Source organism: Pleurodeles waltl, chromosome 3_1 (assembly GCF_031143425.1).
Source record: "Pleurodeles waltl isolate 20211129_DDA chromosome 3_1, aPleWal1.hap1.20221129, whole genome shotgun sequence".
Lineage (NCBI taxonomy): Eukaryota > Metazoa > Chordata > Amphibia > Caudata > Salamandridae > Pleurodeles > Pleurodeles waltl.
Window position 1 is genome coordinate 1,452,109,399 of NC_090440.1, and position 19,518 is coordinate 1,452,128,916.

A 19,518-nucleotide genomic window follows, 5' to 3' on the forward strand; every position below is an offset into this window, starting at 1 on the left:
GTGGAGGAGCTGGGATTAATCCCGGGTCTATGGTTTCACATTGTGTAATTCAGGCACTAGATATACACGCTTCACTTCTCCTACACCCACCTTTATGCCAATCCGCCCCCCCCCCCTCTCCCCCCCCCCAACCCTCAGCCACCACCCTTCTGGCATTAACGCGTCCCTCGGTCACATCAGACAAAACTTTTTGCCCCCCTGGCAAAATGTTTGCGAATACCCATGTCTTAGACGGAGGTTGGAGAGTTCTTTCACACTTACAAGCTGAACTCCTTGCTTTCCGAATCCCCTGGTCACACCCCCTCAGAATCTACCTAAACAGGTTTATCCTGTTGTTCCCTTCACAGACTTCAATTTTTTCTTTAAAATTTCTCTTCAGATTTTAGTTAAATTCAAAGATCACATTCCAGACATTTACAAAGGATGCAAGCACTGTGTGACCAAAGTGGTGAATCGAACACCTGACCATATTCTCTTGTGTTTCACCACCCTATATTATCTTTGTCATCTGGGATTGTCCTGTGGAGTCTTTCTCACCTCTGCTCTGTGGCTCAAGAAAACATAGCCACTTACTGGTCTTCTAAAGAAAATCTCCCCACGCTTCAATCCTAAGTCTAAAAATGTTTAGTAACCAAAGTATGTTGTATCTCTGAATCACAGTGTCCAACGATTCACCCTACCCCCCACCTCCAAGACCTCAACCTCCCCACCCCAAGGACCCCTAATGAGAACAAGCTGCTCAAGCAGAAACATGTTGCAGATTCTATAGATTTTTGTGTAAGGGACTCCATAAGGAATCCGGTTCTGAAACTGACCCAAAAGTGTTACTTACACGTGTAAATTCTAAACTGAGGAGAACGTTAGAAGACATCCTTCACATAGATACAGAAATGTAAACTGTAGCTATTAAGCCGGTGAATAGGAAATGTCACTAAATGCCACGTACATAATCAAGGCTTTATAATTCAAAGACTGGCTTAACTTTAAGGCATGGATGACATAAGCAGAAGATGGCTGCAGCAGTAGTAGTTACATAAAGGCTGAAATGTCTTAAATTTCACAGTTCTTATTCATGTAGGTCTATTTCTATTTTGCCTAGTAAGATGGTTTCGGTCATTTGCTTCTTTTGGCACAACCCAAAGCATTGGTTCTTTTGTGTCCCATTTTTGGCTCAATTTGTATTCACCTTTTTGTCTTCAAGGAATGATGCTCCTCCAGTTTATTGGATCCTCTTAAGCTCTGCTTATTCTTTCCAGTGCTGGACTGTTAGGGTCTGGTCCCAGCTTTAGTCTGACTTAGGTTCAAAAATTTTAGTGTTGAGGCTTTTTGCCCTTTGCTGCCTTTTAAGGGACCCTCTCTAAGATAACATCTTTCGTCACCTTTTCCTCAAGCAAGCCAAATCAAGATGTCATGATTCGTCTAGATTTAATGCCTTGGACAGTGCGAGGCAACATTACTCAACAAAGTGAGGGTTGAATATATATTTCCGCTATGGCCCTGAGGTCATGAATCTTCTCGACACTTGAGTCCTGTGGTGATTTCAATGCATGTTTGCATAGAAAAACTAATACAATTGAAGTAGCAATATAAGCAGATGTTGTAAACACCAACCTAAGGGAAAAGAGTTCCACTAAACTCACAGTTGTGCTCTGTCTGCACACTGGGGTTTAGGGGCACAGTCATACGTGTGGATCTATCCACCTTGCGGCTTGTTTTCCACCCATCTCAAAACATTTCTTGGGTATGTCTATGATCTTTCTTATCTTCCAGTTGCTATTATAAAATAAAATTCAAAACATTCAGTAAGATATCTCTGCTAACTGCTGAGTTAAATAACTCCCTTACTTGACACTGAGATAAACTCCCCATTTTAAAATGTGCTCTCAATACTGCAGTATTTCCACATTACCACTACTGTTTTACAAACAATATTGCTTGTGACTGCAAAATGTAAAGATTTGTTTGCAATTGAAAGAACTTTAATCACTGTATGGTGATGCCTTGATGTTCAGAAAAGTTACCACTGTATCAGACACAATTAGTTCAGCACCTGTTCTGTTTCAGCTGATCACTTTCCCTCTTCCCCCCGGGGAGAGTTACACTGCAAGATTGGCTACATGTTTCCATGTGGCTATCATTTTTCCAGTGGAATAGCAAGTGCCTTATTGTAGTTGGGAACTGGTGGAAAGATGCAATGAATTGGATTACCTCCTGGTGTTGCCATTGCCTTTGACACACTAAAACATACCATCTGCATTCAGAGGCCAAAAACAGCAGCACAGCTGTCCTTTTTCTGTAGGACCAAGTCTGATTTGCGTGCGGTTGTTCTCCAGTGACCCAAAAACCATAGTAGAAATCGGCTCTGGTTAATTGGAAATTGTTCAGATGAATTCAAGTATTTTCCCAGACATCACTTTCTTTGTATGTAATCTTGTTGCCTCCAAAAAGCATTATAGGTGCTTTCTATAGTTTTTCTTATAGGCCGAAGCTGAAACATGAAGATTGCAAACCTGAGTGCCTCAAAGCTATCTAAGATATTCCACTGTAGTGCTCTTTCACCTGTGCTGTTTTATACTTCTGTGAAGCCACTGGCTTAAGATCATTTGAGGGTATGTTCTAGGATTGCTGTGCCTAAACCTCATAAACGAAGTGGTGAACCACCAGTCCAAGAGGAATTTTTTTTTGTTGAGTCCTTGCAGGATCGTCTGGTAGACCTTAAGACAGTGATGAAAATAAATACCAAAATATCTGTGTTTTTGTAGATTGCACATTCTCCCTGAGGAAGCCTCTTGGCTTCCTTGATGGACAATAAATGTTTGTTACACAATTCATTGGTATTCATAAACCATGGGAGTGTGAAGGGCTAAGTGGATCCAACATGATTAGAACTTATGATAGGAAGTCAAACACTGATCTAGGCTGTTGATGAGTTAGTCCCCTGAGCAACCCGACATAGCATTGTACACACTAATCTCTAGATAAACCTGCTTTCATTGATTTTTCTATAGAACTCAAGTTGCCCCTTAACACAAGTGACTGGACCAGTACCACCTCTTGAAACGTGGAACCTTTCTGTTTGACCAAAGATGACGATGAAACGTCAAGTTAATCTACTGGTAGGATCTTGCAAAAAAAACTCATCATGCCACCAAACTACAGAAATAGGAATAATATCAGTATTGCAGTTAAACTGATATTTTTGGGCTGATCTTCAGCGAAAACCATAAAGTGTCTCATAAAAAGTGCTTAATGAAGTGATGTGCCTTGTCCTAAACATTGGATTGATTATGCATGTATTACCCCCGATCAGCTGCACAGGCCTCCAGGCAGAGTGGAATCCAGTGCATATGCTTTTCATATTGTCTTCCTGGACTCTCCGTCAGCTCCTTGTTGGACAACACTAGGGTGATGGTTGATTATGCAGCACTCTAACTCTTGCCCTGCCTCACCACTTTAATAGGCAAGATTGCCTGTGATCATATGTGAAGTCTGTGGCTTCAGGGTGCTTCATGTTCCTTCAGAAATACATCACTTCTTACTGGACAGTATTATGTTGTTGATTGGAGTTTTCAGCCCTCAACAACTAGACCTGTGACTCTGCTTTAGCTACACTTTGAAAAAAGGATACTTCAGGATCATCACCTGCCATGTGATTGCCTAGATCACTGGAACGTACTGCTTGCTTACTTCAGGTGGACTGTGGGTATTCTATACATTGAAGTACTCCAATTGCCTTTGCTCAGGAGTGAATTCTGACCACACTCATATCCCATACTTTTACTGCAGTATTGAGGCTTCTTCTCTGTCTCAGGCTGTACACCTTAGAGATTTGTAGTGTGTGGGCAGGTAGCACAGTAGCATACCGAAAATACCAGGATTCTAGGTGCTAACATGCACATGTGCACAGTGATGATTCTAGACGTTATGTGATTGTGTTTATGACGCAGTGCTTGTAGATTAACTTGTTTTTAAATTACACCCTGTACTGAGCATGATGGTGGAAATGTATTTCTCTAACCTCTCAGCAGCCTACCAATCCAGACGTCCGTGATAGACCTCTTGTGCACCTAATATTCAGATCTGTAAAAAAATAAAAAAATAAAAATACTCAGCAGGATCGCAACGTTGGTGTGGAGAGCTGCTTCAGTTTACCACCACAGTGTTCTATCTTGTTGTGCAACACATTTCCTTCTTGTGGTTTCGCCTCTGATCATAAGTCTGCTTACAAATAAAAATTGATTGCTTGATGCAACCGAGACTGTGGATATGTTTTATCAGGGAACACTTCTAAATACATTTCTCGTCCAGGGACTCTTTAAACGTCATTATGCAGGATTCATGAGTAGCTATCGATATGACCAGAAAGCGAGCAGCTGTTTTAAAGCAAAATTGCCCACGGTTTTTAAAATAAATACAATGCATAAAATGCTGTCAGTGATACTGTTAGCAGCATCATTTAATGGTTTTCCTTTTACTGTAGTATATTTTATTACTAGCTGTGCTATCCTACTTAAGGAGATAGAGAGAGGTGAGAGACGGTAAGAATGACAGTAATGAAAAGGACATCTAGATCTTTTGCACACTTCTCTTTCACATAGCCCAAAAGCAATTAATCATTTGAAAAATGTGAATTGAGAAGAGTTGAAGGACGCTCAAAGTGTAAGACAAGAATAAAGCAGAAGCAGTTTGCTAATGAAACCAGAGTGTTTAAGGAGAGAGATTCATGGTTCCGTGAAGCCGAAAAAGATGTCTTCAAGCTTTATTTTATCTTCAAAATGATGGAAAGTTCCTGGTGCATCTGATTTATTCTAGCATCAAATTCCTGGTTTATGGCGCTGCACTAAAGAGACAGATTTGCCATCTATTGATTTAAGAACGTCTTGTTTTTTAGCTGAAAAATGTTTTAGCTTGTGAAACCTTAGTCCATCAAATGTTTCTTGAGTTGCGCAGGTATTTTTCTGTTTTTCATATTGAACTTTGTAAATAGTGCAGAGTGCTTTAAATTTCTTTCTCCCAATGGAAGCCAATGTAGTTCTTTTGAAACAGAGTTGATATGATCATATTGCTTTATATCGGAGACCAGTCTAGTTACCACATGAGGAATTGTTTTTAGTGCTGAAAGTGTGGATTCTTGTATTCCTATCAGAACGAAGATATCATTGACACTATGAAACAGCACACAAGCATGTAAAGCCTGTATGAAGAGTGAAGATTTAAGAAAGGATTTTAATTTTTTCGATAGTTTAAAGCAGCTCTGGCCTTGGAAGATGTGGTTATCTGGCCAGGTACCTGGGGATCTCACTTTACTGACTGGTGTGGGGGCGAGAGACCAATTGATTAAAAGTCTAAAAAACAGATTTGTACCATTTCATCTATGGAAGAAAATATACTAATTTTTTCAGGATTTCATTTCTGCAAGCGATGGGAAATGAGTCAGTCATTGTGCAAATCAGATTGCAGTCAGTGAATGTTAAGTGGTTTTAAGGGCAACAAGACCCAGGCCCTTTCGGGACTGAAATAGAAAGTTCCTTTCCAATCCTCCATGCCAATACAATCTACGAATAACTACAGATGCTTCAGTCATGAGACCATATGGCAGCACAGCAGCATCCACGAATGGTTCAGCAATACAACTTTGCCACCAGCATCATTCCTCATTAGCCAGAGTCAGAAGGTGACATTTGACGGTCATTTATGAAGAACAATGAGCATGTTTCATAGAGGCACCACCTGGGTTGCCTACTTTGCTCTTTTCCACTAGTTTCTAACAGTGGAGCCCACTGCTTCTTTCCCTTTAAACACCCAGGAGCTTTGCCTGACCATCAACCCTCTCTTATTGCCAGAACAACATTTTCCTCACTTTTTGGCTTACTATGATAGCCATATTCACAACTATTGCCCCTTTGCACACCTCTCTTCCAGCTCATCACATTCATCCATTGATTAGCATTGAGCTGCTATCCACCTGTCATTGCCCCAAGCTCGCCTGTAGATTTTCTTGCGTACGCAGTCCTTTCCGTCCTACCTCTTTAGTCCCAGGCTCTTACCTTTATCAAACTTGTGCTCATTTCCTTCTTTATATGCGCATCTGTCTGCTAGATCCCTCTTATAATTCATTCTGTCATTAGCACCTAAAATATAGTTACTGCAGAAGGACTGTTATTCTCTCTGAAAATCTGAAAAGGATGTATTATTTGAGGAGTCTTAATATATCCCCCCGTCCCCAGGTTGTTTGCTTACTTTGGCCAATTATTGGCCAAAGTTATAGCCCATTTATATATTAAATACTGAAGGTTTACAGTACCTGGGGATTTTGTTGTGCATATGTACAATCCTAGCAACAAACTCGCTTTACAACTGAGAGAATCGTTAGAGGGTTTAATTTTCCCGCTAAGCAATAAGGCACCTACTCATATGAAGGGACCTTCATTGGACCTCATTTTCTCAAATATGTCCAGTCTGGTTTGCAAATACCCTTATCCAGTAATCTGGTATGACCACTATGGTGTTCCTTTTTACTGGTACTTATCAGCACTGGTCAAACCTGACGTTATGCTGCTTTTATTTTCAAGCCCTTGGCACCAAATAACTGTGAATGATAAAATTCACTTGCTTAATAAAACAGTGTGGGAAACGGGGTCTGGCTTGGATGCAAAGTTCAATAACTTTAATAACCTCCCTTTGGAGGCTTTGGATGAAGTAGCATCCCCAAAACCCAACACCTCAAAATAACATTTTCCATCAGCTTTTTTACACAAGATTTACTTCATGAAAAAAGGCTTTGTAAACACCTAGAAAGAAAATGGAGGAAGGATTATCATCTTCATGCCAAGGCCATTTATAACGATGCTGTTAGACCTGACAGCCTTAGGGTGGTCTTCACCCAGCCTTTTTGCCTCACATTTGTTCTGATTTTCTTTTGTTTGCCTTAGGACTCTCAGCACTTTGCCACTGCTGAACAGTCAACATGTGCTCTCTCACCTAAACATGGTTTGATTGGCACATCCGCAACTGGCATATTTAATGTACTTATAACTTCCTAGTAAAGTGCACTACATGTGCCCAGGGTCTGTAAAGTAAATGCTACATGTGGGACTTCAGCACTGCTTGTGCCACAAACTCAAAAGCCCTAACATGTCTCAGGCATGCCGTTGCGGGCCTGAATGTGCAGTTACACTGCCATGTCGACTTGGCTTTTAAAACCTCCTGCCAAGCGTTAAACGTCCCGTTTATACATATGTCAGCTCTAAGCTAGGTCCTTGGTACCCTATAGGGCAGGGATGCTATGTAATTGAAAGGCCAGACTCATAATTTTAAGTTTTATATCTCCTTGTTATGAAAAACTCCCAAATTTGCTTTCCGCTAATGTGAAGCTTAACCCTCTCATAGGGTAGCATTGGGGATTCCTAATTACATTTAATAATCTGTAATTCCTGATTGAGAAGGCGTAGATGTGTCATGTTTAGTACCTATGGAATTGTAATAAATTCTCTTTAATGGTAAGGTCAGATTTATTGTTTCAGTTTCGGAAATGCCACTTTTAGAAAGTTTGGCATTTTCCTGCTTTTAGTTCTGTGTACCTACAGCCTCTCTCCAGTACACATCTGGGCGACCGCTGGATTTTGTGCATTCCCTCCTGACAGCCACACACAAAGGGAGCTTAGGTCTGACTGATGGGTCACAACATCATGGTGGCCCTTACCGGGCAGGATGGAAGGGAGGAGTTGACACACCTGAATAGGCAGCGTCCCGCTTCAGGACAAAGGGCTGCATAGCCCCCCTGTAGTGATTCTGGAAACCTGGTAGGAAGAAATGACCTCTTTGCACTTCAAAGACCGTTCTTTGAAGTCACCCCCACTTCAAAGGCACAACTGGGTATAAGTACTGGAATCTCATCCTACCAAATCAGTACACTATAGGACCTGTGAAGAACTCTGCTAGAAAGAAGGACTGCTGTGCTGCTACAAGGACTGCCACTCTCAACTGCTGCTCTGAAAGAACAGCTTTTTTGCCCTGCTGCTCTCTGTCCTGCTGTGGAATGACTGACCCCATCTCACTTGAACCCAGAGTGACTCCAGGGTCTTGCTGGCTTGGTTCGTGTTCTTCTGATGTCTCAGGGACACAAAAGACTTTGACCGATCATTACCTACAACACCTAGACTTTGCTTGCTGTAAGTCTTGCCCTACCAAGTGGTGCCAGTTCAGTCCTGGGTGCTTGGAAGTGGGTATAAAGTATTGCATCTGCAGAAACCCGTGCATCGATGCCAATTGGAACTGATACTTTGTATGCTGTAAGATTGGGATTGACAAATCACTGCTGCTGCAGGGACCGGACTGGGGCATCACACTTGGGACTGTTGCATTGCCTACGGAACCACCGCTTCGGAATAAAAACATCGTCGCCACTGCGTGGATAAGTTCGATGCATCGCCCCCTCCAAGTGTGGATTAACCTGGTGCATCGCATTTGGAACTGCTGCTTTGCTCAATAAAACAAATGCATTGCCACAGTAGTGTGGAGAATTCCATTGCAGCACCCCAGCTGCCTCTGGATCATAGAGGGATCTCGTGTTTCGGCAAGGTTTGAGGTACTGTTGTTCTGCCTGGGTTGTGTAGCTGGCCTGCGCTCCAACATGGGCAGCCTAAACTTTCAACTTTGTTCTGGGCCAACACGACCAGATGTCCCAATAGGCACTTCTTAGCGCTGTTTTCACATTTATTCTTTAAAAATCCATATCTTGACATCTATTTATTGGATATTTTATTGTTTTGGTCTTGTTTTATTTGTAGTTTGAAGTGTTGCACAATTACTTTACACATTGCCTCTTAAATTAAGCCTGCCTGCTATGTGTCAAGCTCCCAGAGGGTGAGCACAGGTTAATTTATGGTGTGTATCTGATTTATCCTGACCAGGATTGTGGTTTGTGCTTGGACAGGGTACGTACCTCTGCCAAACAGAACCCGAATTTTTAACAGCTTCCCTCAGGACCTTTTGTTTACAAAATAATAATAATAAACCCTCTATGCAAGATTGCCAGCCATCTCTGACCTAACTGATAAGTTTGGGAAAGAGGGACACATGACTAAAGCAGTTTTCTGGAAAGTAAAGTCTTTCCGCTCTCTGTCTAATGTGAAACAACATTTAGAAGCAACTCAGAGCCTTTTGAAAACCTCATTTTTTCTGGAGAAGATTATTATCTACTTTAGCTTTGATTCAGACAATAAGGAGCTTGGCTCTGATCTCTGTCAAGAAATGTTACACACTAATAATTAGTCCCTGAATCAAGGCTATCTGTATTTCTGGCAGACAGATGCACAGTATCCGATTTCGAGAGCATCTCTTTAGACGATACCGAAAGGGCTCTGGTTTCTGTGAAATCTAGGTCTGCTTTAGACCCTTGCCTACCTAGTATTTTACAGTTGGCACCAGTAGTGCTTAGCAAACAAATCCGTATGCTATATATTCAGTCATTAAAATTGCGAATCTTCCCTCAGTTATGGAAGAAGGCTATGATCCTCCCTTTGTTTAAAAAAAGAAAAAAAAAAAAAAAAAAAAAATACACATTTGGATCTCTCCTGCATGAGTTACTATAGACCAATTTACCTCCTTCTGGCTCTAGAAAAACTGTCAGAAGAGTCACTTAATGGCCAGATTTCACACTTTATTGAAAATAATGATTCAACGCACCCTTCCTAGTCTGGTTTTCGTAAAGGTTTTAGCAAAGAAGTAGCACTTCTCGAGGTGGCAGAATTTGTTAAATCGAGATTTAAGTAAAAAAAGCAGTAGTTATTCTGCTGGACCTCTCGGCTGCATTCATCACTCTCTCTCATGTGATTCTGATGGATGGGCTGAGAGCTGCTGTTACTACCAATACTGCCAATAAGTGGCTAAAATCATTTTTATCAGACAGATAGCAAGCTGTACATCTTTCACCATTCTCTTAGGATTAAAAAAAATGTGTTGCAGGGTACCACAAGATTTGGATCTAAGCCCTACACTTTTCAATATCTTTCTTGCATCTATGAGCAAATTAGTGGGGAACTTGGGGTTTGATCTTGTGTCCTATGCAGATGGTACACAGGTGACACTTTACTTTCAACTAATGGACAGCGCTGTGGTGGAAAATGCACAGAGCTGCCTGACTGCCGTAGTGAAATGGGTGTGAATCAAGGTTATCTGAGGCTGAACTCTGATAAATATGAAATGTTTTTCTTCTGAGCTTTAGGCTTGCCTGCAGACACCTTTCTGTTGCCAGATAATTTGGGGCCTCCTCCAATTCCTAAAGATGAGGTTAGAAACCTAGGTGTTATATTCGACAACCCAACTATCTTTTAAGCCCCAGGTGAGAGGCATTACAGCTGCATTTTCCTCTTAAAATCATTAAAGAAGACCGTAGCATTTCTACCTGACCACTCTTGTGAGAGGGTAATTCATGGTATGATCAAAGCAAAGCTGGATTGTATTTGAAACTACCAGGTGGACCTCCTAATAACCTGCAGCTAGTCCAAAAATCAGCTGCCAGTCTTCTCTTGAAATGCCCCAAAAGACAATCCTCCATGCAAAACCTGAAGATTCTACACTGGATCCACATTATATATAAATCTAATGTTCAAAGCCCTGACCATTACTTTTAGGGCCTTTCATGATTCCAGCCCTCTCTATCTACAGAGAATATTCAGACAGTATATTCCAGCAGAACGTAAGCTCTTCCAACCGGGGATTAGTATATTTCCCTAAAAACATAAGGAGAGGCTGGGGAAAAAGCGCCATTGCCTATTTTATAGCATAGAACTGGAATCTGCTTCATAAAGTGCTCAGATCCTCTGATACAGAAAATGTCTTTAAGGCTTAGTTAAAAACTCATTTTTTTTTTTTAAGAGCGCTCCAAGTCACATGGTTAGCGCTGGGGACGCTTCTCGTGAAACAGCTCTGCACTTTATAAATTACATTCATTTATGCTTTCACCTACAGTTTAATATTATTGCATCCGATATTCACTGCTTGTTCACTAACACATTCCGCTCTTTTTTTTGTATGCACTGTCCAAGAGGCGCATCTTTAGTGTTTAGGCTAATCCTCCTTAGCAGTATAAAATTTTTAAGCTTTTGCATGAAGAATTTTCAGTTCTATTAAGGACACGGAGGCGAAGATTATGCTTCTCTTTCTTTTTACAGCAGCCAATAAAAAGACTTTATTAAAAAAAAAACTACATTTCCCAGTAAAACATACTGATCACATGACCAACCATAAAGTAGCTCCCCTATAAAACCTGGTGACATGAATACACGTCCTCTTTCTTTGCTGCTCCACAGCCAGTTAAGTCGTATGTTTTTACTTGATCTAATTATCTGTATGAGATGTGTCTTTGACTCGCGCTGTTTGTTTCGCGCAGTCAAGCGTGCAGTGCTGTATGACTTAGTTCTCACATTGTAATCCTCCTTAGCAGTTCCAGTGGGTCAGACATGCTTTGCTCTGAGGCCTGATATGAAAATTCTTCACACATCTTTTCTTCGAGAATCCTTGACCTCTTAACCAGTGCTGCTGCACCGACCTTGTTGATAGCCTTATTGCCACATATTGGTCAATTACCGCTATTAACCCATGTTGCATTATTGCATTGGAAGCTGTTGGGCGACATAGTGAATACTTGATTACACAGGTGCAGTTTCTGATCGTGGCTTCCGTGTCATTACCTGTTAACTGGTCTAAGCAGTAGAGCAACAAATGGTGGTTCTGAACAGATTCGGAGCTTTTCAATTCATTTTCACCATCGTGAAGCAGGTAACGGTCATAATTATAACCAGCTTTTTTTGAAAGCCTAATTTTTATTTCATGGTAGTGAGTTAGTGAATACATTCATATTTCCTTCGTCTTGGATAATTTATTTAATTCATTGAGGCAAAAGGTAGAAAGAGCACAAGTTGAAGCTTTGTTGCACCTCTTTTTTAGGTTTTGTAATTTCTCTCTCAAATGATTAGCGAATCAGTTGATTGGATATATTTGTCTTTGTTGCCATTTGACTTGAAGCTTTGCTTCATCTATAAGTTTTGAAATACAGCTGTACAGCAACTTTTGTGTGCAACAACTCTAATGAAGCTAAAGTGACCAATTTAAAAATGTTGAGTTAGAAATAATTATCAGAGAGAACCTTTCTTTACCTCCTGCATAAAACAATTACTCTATTGAACTTCCGTTTTTAAACTGGAATTATAATTTTGGGGCTCTTGCTCTTGAATTGGACAGTCATAGGTGGATAATTTCTTACTGTGTAATGTAGTTTTCACATGTTCATGATATTTCCACTGGGCGCAGGCGAGGTCGAAAATATCAGCGAAAGCTATTTATATTAAATTTTTTTTTAAAAAAGTTAGAGTCCATCAATAAATTATAAATGTTACCATTGATTGTTTTCCACGTCACTCTTGTTTCCTTATTTCTTATTTAACTCACACCCTGCTGGCTGCTCAGCTCCTTCTGCGTTCTTTCTTGGGCTTCTGTTAAAGTGGAGCATGGACCTAGCACAGCTTCCTGTCTGTGGTCGGTATCCTTCCACTGGCTGTAGACTCCACTCCTGCAGGTACTTATTATTTTTATTATTTATATTAATATATATATATATATGTATATATATATATTTTTTTTTACTTTTGGCCATGAACTGTGTTGGAGTGCATGGCACTGTACAGATTCCCTCTCCCCCTGCCATTTACCCCCCCACTTCACCGACATGCCCTCCTACCTCCCCAGCAGCATACACATGTTGCTCCCCTGCTTGCCTCCTCTGACCTTGGCTTAAAGGAAATATAAGGTGCTATTGCACGGTTAACCCTGGCCGATTCATAGCACTTTTTTAAAACCTTGTTGCACAGAAGCTCTTGCTTCTGTGCAGCATGGTTAAAAAAACATTGACAAAATCAATAGAACTCATCTAGGCAAAACCTGTTGGCTTTGCCAATGCTTGTTTGATGAATTCCTCTTGTTGGTCTGTGGGCTCAGCTGTCTGCCCATCACACTACTTGAATGATGACTAACTGTGGCCTGGGCTTCAAACGTCAGAGGCAGAAACCACTCCCTGCCCCCCCATAACCTACTGAGTATCGTGCCACACTCCCAGTACAAAGGACCCAGAGGGCATGACCCCATCCAGAGCGTGAGTCATAGGCTGTTAATTAGCAGAACAAATCTAAAAACGAGAAAAGTAAACACAATCTTAAGCTTGCAACTACAACCTTTTATCTTTGTAATGGATTGGTTTATTTTCATTTCCACTGTGAGGCCGGTGCTGACGTGGTGCTATATAATAATAAACTAAACAAAAAGTGAGAGAACGAATTGCTGCACCATGAGCTTTGGAATACATGACAAGCCTACAGTGCATCATTGTACTTAACTCGTGTAGTTCATATCAAATTAGACATTTGTAAAGTAGGAGTATTGTACTTTCTGCAGTGATCTAGGAGTAACCTGGATGATTGGTCTGAAACTCAGCACCAACTTCACAGCATTTCATCCTGCTGAGATTCATAAAATGAATAGCCCTTATAGGTTTCACTTGCATAGCGATTGCGCTGTGCTGGCAAAATCACTTGTCAAGGAAAGAAACTTGGGGCTTAGAGCACACCCATTATTTATCTTTACTTACAATTGGTTAGTTCGAACGGTCCGCTAATTTCTTTGCTTTCTGTTGGTCAGCGCCTCCTGCACGCCTCTTGCTTCCTCTAGTGCTTTGTGTCTTCGCCCATGCCGTGGAGAGTGTACAAGTAAAAAACTTTTCGGCATGCACTTTTAGAGTATGCAGTCCCCCTCTTTCACCTCCACTCTCCTCTGTGGTGTCACCCTCCCACTCCCTCCTCCTACTTTCTGTAGTGTCAATCCTCCCCCTTCCCTCCTTACCCCGTCCAATATTTTTAATCTGCCATCCACTCTTTTGAAAACATCCCCTACCATTGTTCTCCTTAAGCTGCGTCGCTGCCCCGCTACATATCTTTTGTTCCCCACCCTCCTCCTTCCTGTTCCTCACAAGCTGTTTTAAGACCTATTGCACAGCAGTGCGGTGTAAAATGGCTTATAGAAACTAGAAATTAAGTGCTGTGGCGCGGTCAACGCTGGCTGCGCAACATCATCTTGTTTTCATTTACTTTAAGCAGTGTCGGTTTCTGTATAAGGGCGCCGGGGCTCCGCCCTCCTTACATTTAAAGTAAAAACGTGGCAAACATAGCAATGCCTAATCTGTTTAATATATCCTTGTAAATTGCTTTGGGGCACTGTCTGTCTCACTCACTGTGTTACTGCTGTGATCGTCGATAATAGTAGGGGGGACACGTGACTCCTGCTCTTTCACAGCTTTTCTCAACATTTCCTGGGCGGTCCAAAAGTCTAAGTATTCGCCGGGCTGACAGCCTCACAGCCGGAGACCTGTGAGGTCATCAGCTCGGCAAAGACTGTGCATCAAGGCCCAGCCTCCTCCCCCTGATGACGTGGAGGTAAAGTTTGCCACGGGCGTTGCAGATGCAAGCCCTGTAGCTCTAAGCCTCCACGTCAATCAGGGAGTGAAAAGCATTGTCACCACATCCTTTCCCAACTTGTCACATGGTGGGGTGGGACCCACACCCTGTGAGGGGATGGAAATGGGTGTGGTAGACTGGCTGCAGGCGGGAAGGCTAGAAATCGAGTCTACGCAGACTCGAGTCAACTTGTGGTGTGAGTGAGAAACACTGCTTCGCGCACATGATTTAGAGCTGGATGCCATTTTAGCTCCGGTGTGTGGCTGAGTGTTCAGACACATGGCTGGATATTTACTGCAGTCTGCAGAGTCGGCAGTGTCCTTGTGAATAGCACTTCAAGTTCGTGTGGTTACTCTACTTCGACTCATCCGGTGACGTAGTGCTTTACACCTCCTGCACAGAGTCAGTGACGGCATTCTGCACACGGACAGCAGTTGGTTTGTCGCCTCGTCTTCCAGGTAACGCAAATGTTGCAGGCCATCTCGGAATGGGAATACCGACCAGGTAAGAAGATGAAATGAAACTGAAAGTGGTGGGAAAGGGAACCTCGGCAGGGAGATGTCAAACAGAGCGAAGTTTACTTCCGAGGTATTTTTAACTGTTGCAGCTAGCTAACTGTAGCACATGGATATTCATAGGAACAGGTCGGGACTGAATCTCAACTGTTGATGCTCTGTTCATGCACCCTTGATCCATGGTAATCAGGTTATAACCCATGACAAATATTAGGAATAAAAAGAGTTTTTCTTTTCATAATAGAAGTGTGCATCTGGACAAGGCAACTTAACAGGGCGAGATGAGCCATGAAACTGTAAGACTGGGTCAGGTTATGAGTTTAATCCTTCCTCACAAGTATCGGCAAACGTACAAAAAACGTACAAAAAGCGTACGTACTATAACTGATCTGCGCTGCAAAGTGGGGGGAGAAGAGTGAAATGTGTGCCGTTCTGTTGCACCAATTCTGTATTTTTCAAGTGCCAATACTCTCTCCTGTTCTGTCATTCGCTGCCTCAACGACCTGCTTTTGTATGGGGTGGCACCCGGTGAGTCTGTCATTGTTTCCACCCTACAATCCCTAGGTTTTTGTTTATCCGAGTATTCTCTCACTGCTGCCCTTCAGTGGTACCCTGGGCCCCTCTCTCACATTTTCTTTCTTATGTACAGCTGATTATCCCAAAGAAGGATGCTGGAGCGCTTTAAATCATACACACACACGTTGTACAGAGACTGTGAACCAAGAGTGTATCTGTGTTTGTGAAACATTGTGAAAGACAATGGGTGCTATACTGTATGAGAATAGTGCATCATTCACATTAGCGATCACTGTATGTGTAAAGTATCTACTCTGGGGAAACACAGCTCAGCTTTGGGATAGGACATTGTGGCTGGGGTTGTCTGTACTAGTGGGCATTCATTAGTATCCAGGGGGAACCCTTCTGGAAGCCCGGAATAGGGAAGGATTGAAAGAGATTTTTTTTTTAGCCAGTACCTCCCAGTTTGCATGCAGTGCTGAGTCGGGTTCATGGCTCACTGTGCTACCTTTGAAGGACTGTGACAGGGAAATGCAGGTAACAGAAGGATTTCTGTCTGTGACATGGATGGTGACCCACTGAGCTGTTTACTCGTGAAACAGACCTATGACCTGCATGTTACATGTTGTGCTTAGCAACAGGCACGTTGACCCTCTGTTCTGCTTTATGATGGGTTGGAACTGCAGGTGGATGGGATATTGATCTCTCCAGAGGGTCTGATGGCCATCAGAGTTGTCTTGCTATGCTATTTACACCCTCCGGGTTGCTGAGCACAACAGAGATTCTCTGGGTCAGGTGCCTTTGGGGCGTGCCACCCCAAAGCTGGTACTGCTCACCTCTCATGCACTGTTTCAGTTTCTGGCCCTATCTTCTGATCATTCACAACATACAGCAGTCTTTGACAGCCTATGCTCTTTTTCAGTGAGCACAAGGTGTCACTCCTTGTGGTATCGTGAGTTTGAAGCATTGGCTGTTTGTTGTGGTGAGACCTAAGCATTTGCATGTGTTACAAGAGTGAGACTTTCCTAGTTGTGAGTGTTTTTAAAGACCTGGCTGCACACAAAATGCCATGTCTCTAAAGCAGCAGGTGAGATAGTATCAGTCTTTGAGAGACGGAGATCAGTGCAGTAAGAGGCTGTATGTACAGTTTTCCATGACATCCAAGTAAGTTTTTAGAGCTCCTAATGAAACTGCTGGCATTAACACTCTAAGGTAGAGCCTGATGTTGCCTGTGATTGATGGATGGCAGTGTTGCCTCCTGAGATCCCAGCGGCACAATGAGGAGTCAACAACCTAACTGATATGACTGAAATCTATAGGTATGACTCACTCTGCATGAATAAGTGGCTTTTTTAACATGCCGAAGAGTTTCACATTTTTAGATGAGATTAGATCACTAAATTAATGGAATTAATTTAAAGAGATAGTTTCTAAATGTGAACTTATTAGAAACATTATGCCCCGTGAGCCCCCGCCACAACAATAATGCCAGTAGTGAATTATGGCAAGTCGTTTGTAAAGTACAGCCAATATTTGGCCAAGATTCATTCCCGACATGGAAAAACGTAATCTAGTAAAATATACACAAGAGGTTTTTGTACTGCCTGAACTTCTCTATTTGAAGCTTCTCTTATATGTGATAATGAAGAGAGTGGAGGCTCTCTGAAATAACATATCTACATAGAATCACACCGTTTGGTTAAGTGGGGAAGCTGGGATTGGCACCAGAAATTCTGTATTCACACGATGCACTTCAGGCACTGGGTACCTTTTTCCATTTTATATCAAAGGTTAAGGCTCTGTCTTTAATTCTTTGCACATGAGGTTAGAATGTGAGTGGCAAGCAGAAGCTACACGAAGGCTTTGTTTGATTTGAACCTCAAACTCAGCAAGAGCCAGGCATCTGGCTCAAGTCTTCAGTCCCTTGGTCCCCCCAGTTTTATAGTGGTATGCATGCAGCGTAATTCTCCAAGATATGGTCACTCTTTCAGGTTTTTAAATATTGAAGACTACATGGTCAAAGTTGATTTTTTCACCAAATTCTTTATTAAAAATTAGCTTTTAAAAGCAGCATTTGCTCCACTTTATTAAAATTTTTCTTTGGTGGGGAGAACTTCCGTCCACCCAACCCTTCCGTGTCAGTCTGGCTCACTAAGGTAAACTCGCAACATCTTTTACGCCCCACCACCTCCAAAAGTCACCGGCCACCACTGACTTTAAGCTATACTTGACCACAGCCTGTGCTGCTTTACCACATATTTAAAAAAACACATTAACCAAGCCAAATAGCTCACGCAGAGTTATTTGGCTATATTAAGGTTTGGTAAAGATGTTGCATAACAGCCCCTGCTTTTATGGAGCATTGCTTAAAGTAAACAAAAAAGTGCTATGATGTGGTCAGTGCTGGCCTCGCCATAGCGTTTTTAAAAAGAATATATATATATTCTGAGCCATGTTGTGCAGCAGACCGCAGTGCTGTTTACCTCTTTAAAAAAAACATTGACAACATCAATATGTCTTGCGTAGGCGAAACCTATTAGCTTTGCCAATGCTTGTTTTCATTTTTTATTTTGACAAGGCTGCACAGTGTCCTGAGGCTGTACAACATTGCCAAAAACAGTTGGCAAAGTCAATAGGCCTAAACTGCGAGATCTTTTGGCTTTGTCGGTGTTTAAGTTATTGTAGATTGACTTGTTTGTGTGTCACAAAGGAGAATAGAAGATCAGTAGTTACAATTTGAATAAAATCTGATTAGCCTTTTCTTTCATGTCAATTTGAGTTGTCAGATTTACTGCCAATCATAATGCATTCAGATGTAAAATGTACAGAGAAGTCTTCTCCTTCTGAGGTATCCTTTAATCTGATGCTTTCGAACATATGGAGAAAAGCTGATTGTGTCAGTCTTAAGGGTCGACTTTGATTCATTGATACCTTTTGAATTTCTCTGCACTTACTAGTGTGCCTCAATATGACATGTTAGACAAATATCAGCTTTTACCCTGAACATCTTTCAGCAAACATAAGGTTCCCCTTTCAGAGGTAATGTTTAGGCTGAATTCAAGAAGTTAAGAAATACCAATAATTGATGTCTTGAGAGGCTAATAAAAGTAAAGGCATACTTTTAAAAAAAACTATGGCATTGGATTTTAAAAGTACATTAATTGGACCCCTCGGAAACTTGAACTGAACCAAATGATGAAAGTGCAACTTAATATGCAGGTACATAGGAAAATGTAATGAAAAACAACAGTCATGAGTTCTAACTTCTTTAATTTGAACTGTTGTTTGGAAAAGATCCATGAAGTTGATCTGGCACAGCGAGTTCCGTTGGTCTCTTGGCAGAGACAAATTCACCCTCTTGTAGTTGAAGGAGGAAAAACTGTATCTAGACCTATTTTGTAAACAGTGTCCTCTTGTGCGGTGAATGGAAATTTTAGGATGGCTTTCCGTAGTGAGTTGTGGAATGTTGCCAATTAGTGGTTATTCTGTTGTCACTTGTCATGAATTGGCAGGAGTGTTCTCTGCCCAGCTTTCGATATGTGCATTGTATTTGGGGAATTTGAAATACCTGTGAAGAATATTGTATGGCCAGTCTTGTGATGGGAATAGCTATAATTGTACACATTTGGTGTAGTTTTATTATTACATTTCTGTTCTGTTTGCATTGTCCTATTTGTTTCACTTATTGAACAACAATATGCAACCTTTATCTAAGAAGTTTTATGTGGGACCTATGTTACCTTCAGAGTGCTAGGAAGAAAAGAAGTAAACATGCCATTCAACAGAAAATAAGTTTATAAGGTTTGGCCTCTGTTGAAAGCTTAGACTGGTCCTGGAGCGGGCATTCTTCAGTTGCTCCTCATTCTGTAATTAGCGCTGTGTCTGTCTGAATAGCTTAGTTTTCAGGAGTGTACTCAATTAAAGATATCTAGGTTCAGATTGGAGCAGAGGACCAAGTATTCAAAAGTCCAAACATTGTTCAG

At 41.6% G+C, this 19,518-nt stretch overlaps 1 protein-coding gene across 1 annotated transcript in view; it reads left to right on the forward strand.

Moving 5' to 3' along the window:
* Positions 1–19,518, forward strand: part of SORL1 (sortilin related receptor 1) — a 669,532-nt gene that overhangs the window by 59,295 nt on the left and 590,719 nt on the right. The window lies entirely within an intron of this gene.